Source organism: Monodelphis domestica, chromosome 3 (genome assembly GCF_027887165.1).
Source record: "Monodelphis domestica isolate mMonDom1 chromosome 3, mMonDom1.pri, whole genome shotgun sequence".
NCBI lineage: Eukaryota > Metazoa > Chordata > Mammalia > Didelphimorphia > Didelphidae > Monodelphis > Monodelphis domestica.
In genome coordinates, this window is record NC_077229.1 from 483,043,237 (window position 1) to 483,052,504 (window position 9,268).

A 9,268-nucleotide genomic window follows, 5' to 3' on the forward strand; every position below is an offset into this window, starting at 1 on the left:
GCTAAACTTGATATATTTTTTTTTAAAATACTTACTTCAGGGGGGATTGTATTTTAATTTAAAATCTAAGAATTTTTGAATTTTTTTGTTTGAGATTTTATTTTTATAAAAATCCAAGACTTTTGTTTAAGATTTTACTGTTATAAAAAATTTTCAAAGATTTTGATTTTGTTCGAGAAAAGATCTTCAAGAAAGAAGCTTGAAACTTTTATATCCAGAGAATGAACTGTTGCAGAAAGATGCCAAAAACCTACACTTCATCAAGAAGATCAAGAATGAATTTTGGATGTGATTGATTGGACTGAACTTTTGATTGAACATTTATTGTAACATTTATGCCAAAAGGGACTGCCCCTAATTTGGCTTTCTGTCAAAGCGCCTAGCAAACATTGGTTTTGCTTTCTTTTCTTTTCTATTTCCTCTCTCACTATTCTAATTTCTCTTTGAAAATTGAATATTGTGTATATCTTTAGTTAGAAGTGAATTTAGAACTACAAAATGATTATGTTAAATGATCAATGGGGAGACTAGTCTCCCAATGATCATCAGGGGGGATTGTAAACCTCAAATTTCCTTAGACTTATAATTGTTGAAAATTTCACCATTGGGATATTTCATACTTGGAAAATTTCTTACTGATAGTCTATTGGAATGGGAACTCCATTGGCATGGGAGGTTCCTTCTCTTCCCTTCTTAAGATTACTTTAGGACAGAAACCCTTTGCTGAACAATGGAAAGGACTTTGACCTATGCTTAAGCATAGAACAGGAATTTCTTTGAGTCTTGATTGATTTTAGAATTGATACAATGGAGATACTCCACCCTATTCAGTCCTAATAGGATTGAGTAAGGGCTGCAGCCTAGATCAAAATTTAATTATTCCAATCTCTACCATACTCAAGTTAACAGGATTTAGAAAGGGCTGTAACAAAGGAGTATAGATTTAATCATTTGAAAATATGACCTTCAACAGACATGTGCAAAAAGCCAGAAACCTCTGGGCGGTCCTGGGTTAAGCGAGAGCCTCCATTGACAGGCAAATTGATGAAGAGTGATTGGTAGATGTGAGGACTGAGGGGAGGCAACTTGGATGGTTTCCTTAAAGATAGGAGGGTCTGGAGACTCGAGGTGGAGGTTGGAGTTTTGGGTCGGTGGTTCCTGGGCTCTGAGGAGGCTTGCTCTGAAGGAAGCTGAAGGTGGGGGCCTCTGAGACTGTTTCTATTCTAATTTCTCTTTGAAAATTGAATATTGTGTATATCTTTAGTTAGAAGTGAATTTAGAACTACAAAATGATTATGTTAAATGATCAATGGGGAGACTAGTCTCCCAATGATCATCAGGGGGGATTGTAAACCTCAAATTTCCTTAGACTTATAATTGTTGAAAATTTCACCATTGGGATATTTCATTTTGGACACGTGAGTAATAGGGACTGATCTCTTTTCTTTGCCCCAGCTATCTAAGGGCTTGGGCCTTTTGGCCCAGCCTAAACAGAAGGGGTATTTAAGCCCTATTCCCTTCTCTCCCCTTTCTCTCTCTATATATATCTCTAGTTCCTTTCTTGCTCCTATTGTAATTAAACTCCAAAAAAGGCTGACGGCTGACTTGAGTTTTTCATTTAGGAATTACATAGCTGATTCCTTGGCGACCTTAAATTAATATATATCAGTCTTTTAAAGTGATTCCCTTGTAACATCCACTGGATTTTACATGTATCCTTGGTCAAAACCTATTTCCATATTGTTGATATTTGCACTAGGGTGATCATCAACCCATGTGATCAAGCAGTTGTTTTTCTTCTGTGTTTCTGCTCCCACAGTTCTTCCTCTGGATGTGGATAGTGTTCTTCTTCATTAATCCCTCCAAATTGTTCTGGATCATTGCATTGCTACTACTAGAAAAGTCCATTACATTTCATTGTATCACAGTGTATCAGTCTCTGTATACAATGTTCTCCTGGTTCTGCTCCTTTCACTCTGCATCAATTCCTGGAGGTCATTCTAGTTCACATGGAATTTCTCCAGTTCATTATTCCTTTGGGCACAATAGTATTCCATCACCAACATATACCACAATTTGTTCAGCCATCCCCCATTTCCCCTCATTTTCCAATTTTTTGCTATCACAAAGAATGAAGCTATGAATATTCTTGTACAAGTCTTTTTCCTTATCTCTTTCGGGTATAAACCCAGCAGTGGTATGACTGGATCAAAGGGCAGGCAGTCTTTTAAAGCCCTTTGGGCATAGTTCCAAATTGCCCTCCAGAAAGTTTGGATCAATAATTCACAACTCTACCAGCAATGCTCCAATTGGAAAATATTCCATTTTTGCCACATCCCCTCCAACATTCATTACTTTGCTGTCATGTTAGCCAATCTGTTCAGTGTGAGGTGGTATCTCAGAGTTGTTTTGATTTGCATTTCTTGGATTATAAAAGATTTAGAACACTTTTTCACGTTCTTATTAATAGTTTAGATTTCCTTATCTGAAAATTGCCAATTCATGTCCCTTGCCCATTTATGAATTGGGGAATGGCTTGATTTTTTTGTTCAATTCATTTAGCTCTTTATAAATTTGAATAATGACCTTTGTCACAGAATTTTGTTGCTTCCCTTATTTTGGTTGCATTGGTTTTGTTAGTACAAAACCTTTTTAATTTAATGCAATAAAAATTATTTACTTTGCATTTTGTAATTTTTTCTAACTCTTGCTTAGTCTTAAAATCTTTACTTTCCCAAAGATCTGACAAGTATACTATTCTGTGTTCACCTAATTTACTTATAGTTCTCTTCTTTATATTCAAGCCATTCACCCATTCTGAATTTATCTTGGTATAGGGTGTGAGATGTTGATCCAACCTAATCTCTTCCATACTGTCTTCCAATTTTCCCAGCAGTTTTTCTCAAAAAGTGGGTCTTGGTCCCCAAAACTGGGATCTTTGGATTTATCATAGACTAAAATAATCTTGCTGAGGTCATTTACCTCAAGTGTATTCCACTGATCCTCTTTTCTGTTTCTTAGCCAGTACCAAATTGTTTTGATAACCACTGCTTTATAGGATAGTTTGAGATCTGGGACTGCAATCCTTTGCATTTTTTTCATGATTTCCCTGGATATCCTTGATGTTTTGTTCTTCCAAATGAACTTTGTTATGTTTTTTTTCTAATTCAGTAAAATGTTTTTGGTAGTTCAGTGGGTATGGCACTAAATAAGTAAATTAGTTTGGGTAGGATGATAATTTTTTTATGTTAGCTCATCCTACCCATGAGCAATTGATATTTTTTCATTTATTTAGACCTAGTTTTAATTGTGTGGAAAATGTTTTGTAGTTGTGTTCATATAGTTCCTGTGTTTGTCTTGGCAGATAGATTCCTAAGTATTTTATATTGTCTTGTGTGATTTTAAATGGAACTCCTCTTTCTAATTCTTGCTGCTGAGATGTGTTAGGAATATATAGAAATGCTGATGACTTATGTGGGTTAATTTTGTATCCTGCAACTTTGCTAAAGTTGTTGATTATTTCGACTAGCTTTTTAGTTGATTCTCTAGGATTCTTTAAGTAGACCATCATATCATTTGCAAAGAGCAATAGCTTTGTCTCCTCTTGCCTATTTGATACCTTCAATTTCTTTTTCTTCTCTTAATTGCTACTGCTAGTGTTTCTAGTACAATGTTAAATAATAGAGGTGATAATGGGCATCCTTGTTTCACTCCTGATCTTATTGGGAATGCTTCTAGTTTATCCCCATTGCAAATGATGTTTGCTGATGGTTTTAGATATATACTCTTTATTGTTTTTATGAAAAGCCCTTCTATTCCTATACTTTCTAGTGTTTTCAATAGAAATGAGTGTTGTATTTTGCCAAAGGCTTTTTCTATATCTGAGATAATCATGTGATTTTTGTTGGTTTTCTTGTTGATATGGTCAATTATGTGAATGGTTTTCCCAATATTGAACCATCCTTGCATTCCTGGTATAAATCCCACCTGATCATAATGAATAACCCTTGTGATCATTTGCTGCTAGTATTCAAGATTTTTTATCTATGTTCATTAAGGAGACTGGTCGGTAGTTTTCTTTCTCTGTTTTTGACCTGCCTTGTTTTGGAATCAGTACCATATTTGTGTCATAAAAGGAATTTGGTAGAACTCCTTCTTTGCTTATTGTATCAAATAGTTTGTATAGTATTGGGATTAGTTGTTCTTTGAATGTTTTATAGAATTCATTTATAAATCCATCAGGCCCTGGGGATTTTTTCTTAGAGAGTTCTTTGATGACTTGTTTAATTTCTTTTTCTTATACAGGATTATTTACGTATTCTATTCTTCTTCTGTTAATCTAGGCAATTTATATTTTTGTAAATATTCATCCATATCACCTAGATTGCCATATTTGTTGCCATATAATTGGGCAAAATAGTTTTTAATGGTTGCCTTAATTTCCTCTTCATTAGAGGTGAGGTTTCCCTTTTCATCTTTGATACTATTAATTTGGTTTTCTTCTTTCCTTTTTTATTGGATTGTCTATTTCATTTGTTTTTCAAAATATCAGCTTCTAGTCTTATTACATCAATATTTCTTTCACTTTCAATTTTATTAATTTCTCCTGTAATTTTTAGGATCTCTAATTTAGTTTTCACCTGGGGATTTTTAATTTGTTCACTTTCAAGTTTTTTGATTTGCATGTCCAATTTGGTGACTTCTGCCCTCCTTAATTTGTTAATATTCATATATTCATATATTATATTATATATTATATATTATATCAAGGATATAAATTTCCCCCTGAGTACTGCTTTGGCTGCATCCCATAGATTCTGAAAAGATGTCTCATCATTGTCATTTTCTTCAATGAAATTATTAATTGTTTCTATGGTTTGTTCTTTAATTTTGGAGAATCATATTATTTAATTTCCAATTAATTTTTGATTTGGCTCTCCATGTATCCTTACTAGTTATTATTTTTATTGCATTATGAACTGAAAAGGTTGCATTTATTATTTTTGCTTTTTTGCACTTGTTTGCCATATTTTTATGCCCTATTACATGGTCAATCTTTATGAATGTACCATGTGCTACTGAAAAGAAGGTGTATTCCTTTTTGTCCCTATTTATTTTTCTCCATATGTCTACTAACTAATTTTTCCAAGACTTCATTTGCTTCTCTCACCTCTTTCTTATTTATTTTTTGGTTTGATTTATCTAGATTTGATAGAGAAAAGTTCAGGTCTCCTACTAGTATAGTTTTACTATCCATTTCCTCCTTTAACTTCACTAGTTTCTCCTTTAGAAGTTTGGATGCTATACCATTTGGTGCATACATATTGAGTACTGATATTTGCTCATTGTCTATACTGCCTTTTATCAGGATATAATTACCTCCCCTGTCTCTTAATCAGAACTATTTTTATTTTGACTTATCAGATATCATGATTACAACACTTGCCTTCTTTTTCTCAGTTGGGGCCCAATAGATTTTGCTTCAACCTTTAATCCTTACCCTGGGAATGTCTACTCACCTCATGTGTGTTTCTTGTAGACAACATATGGTAGGATTTTGGTTTCTAATCCACTCTGGTATTTGCTTTTGTTTTATGGGTGAGTTCATCCCATTCATGTTCAAAGTTATGATTGCCACTTGTGTATTCCTCAACATTTTGATATCCTCTCCTTGTTCTGTCCTTTCTTCTTTTTCTATATCCTTTTTAACCATTAGTTTGCTTTTAATCAGTCCCCCTAATCCCAACCCTTTATATGCTCCTCTTTCTGCCCCCTCCCTTTTTGTTCCCTTCCTATTTTTTAGGGTCTGTTAAGTTCCCTCCCCCCCATTTCCCTCTCTTTTTGTATACCCTTCCCCCTATACCCCCACTCCCCTTGGTTTTCCCTTCTCACTTTAAATGTATGGTAAAGTCGAATTCAATACCTCAGTGGATCTAGATGTTCTTCCCTCTCACTATTGATTTCACTGAGAGTAAGGTTTAAGTATTACCTATTAGCGCTCTCTTCCTCTCCTTCTTATAAGAGTGTTCTTCCCCTCCCCTTCCAATGTGTATCTTTGTGTGATAAAGATTATCAGCAGCAAATTATCTTATTTCTTCAAGTATCTCTTGGTGCCATCTTTGATGCCCCTTTCCCTTTTTCTTTTTTTTGCAAATCATCTGATACCACTTATTACACCAATCTCTTCCTGTGAATGATTCTTCTAATTACTATAATAGTGAATATAATTTTGAGAGTTACAAATAACATTTTACCCATATATTAACATAAATAATTTGATCTCTTTGAAGCTCTTAAAGAAGAAAGTTTGAATTAAAAAAATTTTCCCCTTTTCCCTCTCTTTACCTTTTCATATTTCTCTTGCTCTTTGTGTTTGGATATCAAATTTTATACTTAGTTCTGGTCTTTTCTTTACAAATACTTGGAAATCTTCTATTTTGTTGAATGCCCTTACTTACTCCTGGAAGTTTATAGTCAGTTTTGATGGGTAGGTGATTCTTGGTTGAAGACCCAATTCTCTTACCTTTCTGAATATCATATTCCAACCCTTGGATCCTTTAGTGTGGAAGCTGCTAGATCTTGTGAAATCCTATTTGGTGTTCCTTAATATCTAAATTGTCTCTTTTTGACTTCTTGTAAAATTTCCTCCTTAGCTTGGTAGCCCTTGAATTTGGCAATTACATTCCTGGGAGTTGTCTTTTGAGGATTTAGTATAGAGGGTGTTCTATGATCTTTTTTAATGTCTATTCCCCCCCAACCCCCTTGTTTAAGAATATCAGGGCAGTTTTCTTGTATAATTTCTTGTGGTCTAATGTCAAGATTTCTTTTTATTTCTGGGTTTTCAGGTAGACCAATGATTCTCAAATTGTCTCTTCGAGATCAGTTTTCATGGTCTATAATCTTGTCAATGAGATATTTTATGTTTTCTTCTGTTTTGTCAGTCTTTTGGCTTTGCTTAATTCATTCTTGGTGTTTTGTAAGATCATTGGCTTCCAATTGCCTAATTCTGGTCTTTAAGGCAGGTTTTCCACTATAATCTATTGATTTTTTTTTATTTGGTCTATCCTGCTTTTTGTGGTTTCCAGCTGTTTCTCCAATTGGGAGTTCCTGTCCTTTAAACTGTTATTTTCTTTTTGAACTGTTTCCCACTTTTCTTGCCAAAATTCTTCCATCTTTTTGATAAGCGCTGATTTAAATTCTTCAAGAGCTTGTGGCCAATTTCCATTTTTTGGGGAAGGTTTGGATACATTTATTTGTAAGTTCTCTTTTGCTATTTCCTCTATAGTCTGCATTTTTCCTACATAAAAATTATCCAGGGTCAATGTCTTCTTCTTGCTCTTCTTGGTGTTGGGAAGTTGTTTACCATCACTATGGTGGTTTTTTCTTCCCTTACCAGTCAGAAGTCTGAGTGAGGAGGGCAGGTTCTCTGTGTATGGAGCTAAGGAGTGAGGTTTTTGCCTGAGGTCACCTCTCAAGTCTCTGCAGCTTCTACTGTTTGCTGTCCTCTGTGCCCAAGGTCTGTACTCTTCAGCTTGCTGGGGTCTCAGGTCTACCTGCTCTCAGGGGTAGGTCTTTGGTGGTCTTAGTCAGCTGCTAAGGACCTAGAGGTGCCCCCTTGCTTGCTCTAGAGGTGCCCCTCACTTTCTCACTGAGTTTCACGCACTGGCTCTGACTCTGGCCCATAGGTGGGGTGGGGGAGGGTTGATTAACTCATGTTTTGGTGGAAGCTATCTCACCCCCTTATGGTGTGGAAATGAGCAAATCCCACATACCTTTAATGATATGCCCTAATGTAGAGTCCCTTCATTCATATGAATTTGGGTTTTTTGGCCTTTTGAGGTAGTCTATATCAGTAGTTGGTGAGGAGAGGAAGAGTCCTAGGTCTACACTGCCACCATGTTTACCTTGGAAGTCCTGTATTCTATTTGATTTTCTAAAACAATCTTTCCTTTGTTAAAAAAAAAAGTTTTATTGTTGTCCCTCCTTTTTTTTTCATCATACTCATTTCCCCTCAAAATAATCCTTAACTCTAACTGAAACATTCTTTGAAATAAAACAAAGATGAAAAAGATTTTAAGTATCTGTACTTAAAAAAGTTTAAATAAAATTTTTGTACCATCCAAAATAACTACAGACAAGAACCACATTTGACAATTTACACTACACATGATATCCATAATCCCTCTAATCTTTACTAAGAAGAGGGAGGTATATTTTCCTATATATTCTCCAGATTGTTAATTGCATTTCATAGTGATTCAACTATTTTTTAGGATTCTTAGTTTACTTTATTGTAGTTATCATGCATATGATTCTCTTGGTTTTGCTTTGTTCAGTCCTTATCAAATCATACCAATCTTCCCATATTTCTCTGAATTGCTTATATTCCTTAAGGCATAATAACATTCCATTCCTTTCATCTATGACAGTTTGTTCAGCCGTTCTCTAATTGATGAGTATTTTGCTCATCTCCCCATTTTTGTTCTTTTTTGCTAATACAAAGAGTGATGTTTTTATATTTTGAAATATTTAGGAACTTATTTCTTGGGCATTCTTGGGACGGCATATTTGAATTTATATTTAATTTTCATCAATTAACATTTATTGAGCACTTACTCTTCACAAGCTCTTATAAAATAGTCTTTAAAATATAGACCATTGGACTTCCGGGTAATCATGGCTGCAATCTAGACGCCACACGCTTCCTCTCCCCGGCACCGAACGAAATAGACTAAATCAAAGGAGCATAAAAATCACCTTTGGAGGAACAGAAGGACTCCCTAGTACTCCCCAGTACACCACAGAGGCGAAGGTACGTGGAGTTTGAACATTTCCACAATATAATAAGAAGGAGGAAAAGCTTGCACAAAAACGTGAACTGAGCCGCCCTTCCCCCCCCTCCCCTGCCAAACCAGAGTGAGCTACCAGAGCGCTCACTGGGACAGTGAGTGAGTGGGGAACATCTCTGTCTGGGGGGGGCACTCCAGGGTCCTTGGGATCTGGGGACTGCCAGGAAAAAACATCTCAGGGTGGTTTCACGGGAGAATCCTGCGCTGAGCACAGGGGGCCCAGGGAGCTTTGAGCTGAGCGTCTGGGCGGAACTAAACACCAGGGCAGTTTGGCCGTGATCTAAAAAACCTCGGAGGCTGGGAAGAGCTAGTCTGAGGCAACCTAAATTCACAGAAAACCCGCCCATATCATCCAGACCCCAGACCAAAAAGGAAAGGGGAGTAAAACCACCAAAGGGATGGCTCACATGGCCCAAAAT